We start from the raw sequence: 2,500 nt of genomic DNA on the forward strand, positions 1-2,500 counted from the left end.
AGAGAAGCCGGCGTTTCGGACGTGCTCCAGAACGCAACTACTTTAGGAAAGTATCTGTTTTATGTTCAAACTCACTCAAGGCTCAGAATCCGGCGTCCTGTTGCCAGAAGCCGTTTTATCTGGGTTTCATCTGAAGATTGGACGAAAGACCCTAAGGCATCGAGTTTCCAGATGAAATGGAATAAGGAGAGGATGGTAGGGGATGGGACGTGCCTTATTCGAAGCCATGTTCTCAACTCGACCAAAGCGTCTGCGAGGCTCGGTCATCCACAGCGAAACTTTCTTTGCCTCTAAGTCGAAAATGGTATTTCCAGCAGATGGTATTCATATCACCAATGCTGAAAGTCCAGTCTTCATCGACAGCACGCAGCACCTAAATGGCCAGGTCCTCAATCTAAAAGTTTTCATCATAGTTGGACGAAGTTTTGTTTATTCATCCCAGGGATCTCTGTCTTCCAGAAGGCGGCAAAAAAAGTGATCTTTCATTTCGTGGCAGATTATTTTGACGGGGATGTGTGTTGTGTGCATTTATCTCGATGTGTGTATGTGTATTCTGTATAGTACATTCCAGCACTAATTACCATAAAATTTCACTCACTATGAAACACACACACATACACACACACACAAGCACTTAAACACACACACAGTTGTGTGTGTGTGTATCATATATATACGCATGTGTGTGTGTGTGCGTGCGTGCGTGCGTGTGTGTGTGTATGGGGGGGGGGGGGGGGGAGTCGGCCACACCAGTATAAACATCCAGCCAACTACATGATGTAAAGTCGGGAAATTGGGCATTCTCCACGAGATGGACAGAATGAATATATACAATACTTAGGTTTCTGCGAAGTAATATGGCCCAATGCTGACTTTATGAAGGACCAGAAAATAATCCTGTTTTCAGGAGGTCAAAAACACAAGAATGGAGTGACTCTGGTCCTATATAAAAACTTTTTGATATCACTCTGGGCCAAAAACGAAGACTTGGACAACACTGTCTGGGAAAACGGAATGGATGTTGAGATCTACTTATAGATTGGTGTAAGGAGAAAAATCTAGTCATCACAAATACCTGGTTTAATGTACACCCCAGACGACGATATACATGGATTATTCCTGGTGATAGAACCAGAGATCGAATCGACTATGTTATGATTAGTTCAAAATACCATAACGCAATAAAAAACTTCCGAGCGTATCACTGGGCAGACGCCAATTCAGATCACAATCCATTGATAATAAAATTTAAATTGGGCCTCAAAATGTTGAAGAAAGCAAAAATTTAAGTTAAGAATCTCAGTTTTGATCCCTAAGAGATGTTTTAAAATATAAGAGAGATCACTGGTCGGCGATCCGTTTCCTTCTCAAATTACGCCAAAGCAGCAGACAGTCGCATTCTCCACGGGAAGAACTTTTTTTGACGATGAACAAGAGCAAAGAGATCAAGTCCTGGAAGCTGTTACATCTGGTCCACCAATTCTGAAATCAGAAATGCGCTGGTCTCTACACAAAAGGAAATCTGGAAAAGCTGCAGGTCCTGACTGTGTATGTATTGAAATGCTCAGGGTCTTAGGAGAAAAAGGCATTGGTGACATCTGGAACCTCCTAAATGATATCAATGACACGGCAAGTTACCTAAAGAAATAATGAAATGATGTATTCATTACACTACCGAAGGTCCCAGGAACACTTGAGTGATCACAATATCGCACAATTAGTCTAATGACGCATATTCTTAAAGCTCTACTGAAAATCCTCCTACAGAAGATCAGAAGACAACTATTACCCGAAGCACCAGAGACCCAGTTTGGGTTTATACAGGATAAAGGTACGAGGAATGCTATCTTCGTCATGAGAATGCTTGCCGAGAGAGCCATCCAACATCAGCAGAACCTCTACCTAGTTTTAATTGAATTAGAATTGTTCAAAATCCTTGCAAATATCCGGATAGATGACAAAGATATGAGACTATTCAATCAGTCTACAAAGATCAGCTTGCAGCAGTCCGTATATCTAATGGAACAACTAACTGTTTCCCCATCAAACGAGGTATCTGAAAAGGTTGTGTGATATCACCTGACTTCTTCCAATTATGCTCTGAAGTTATCCTACGGGAGATTGTTGCAAGATCAACAACCTTCGTTGTGCAGATGATACAACTCTCATGGCCACATCTGTAAATTACCTCCAGAAACTTATTGGTGCTGTTGTGGTAGCCAGCGAACATCTTGGCCTCCATGTCAATAGCAGGAAAACAAAATGCATAGTAATTTCAAAGTCTAAGGTCCCACCAACTTGTCCATTGAAACATTGAGAAATAGAAATCATCTCAGATGCTCATTGCAAGAAGGAAATCAGACGAAGAATCAGACTAACAAAAGATACAAACTCCAAGCTCCGGAACATTCTAACAGACCGCAAGCTCTCGTTGCAAATAAAAATCAGACTTGTTAAAACCTTTGTATGGTCGCCTGACACTGACAGCTGAAATGTGGTT

This window comes from Penaeus chinensis, chromosome 16 (assembly GCF_019202785.1).
Source record: "Penaeus chinensis breed Huanghai No. 1 chromosome 16, ASM1920278v2, whole genome shotgun sequence".
Lineage (NCBI taxonomy): Eukaryota > Metazoa > Arthropoda > Malacostraca > Decapoda > Penaeidae > Penaeus > Penaeus chinensis.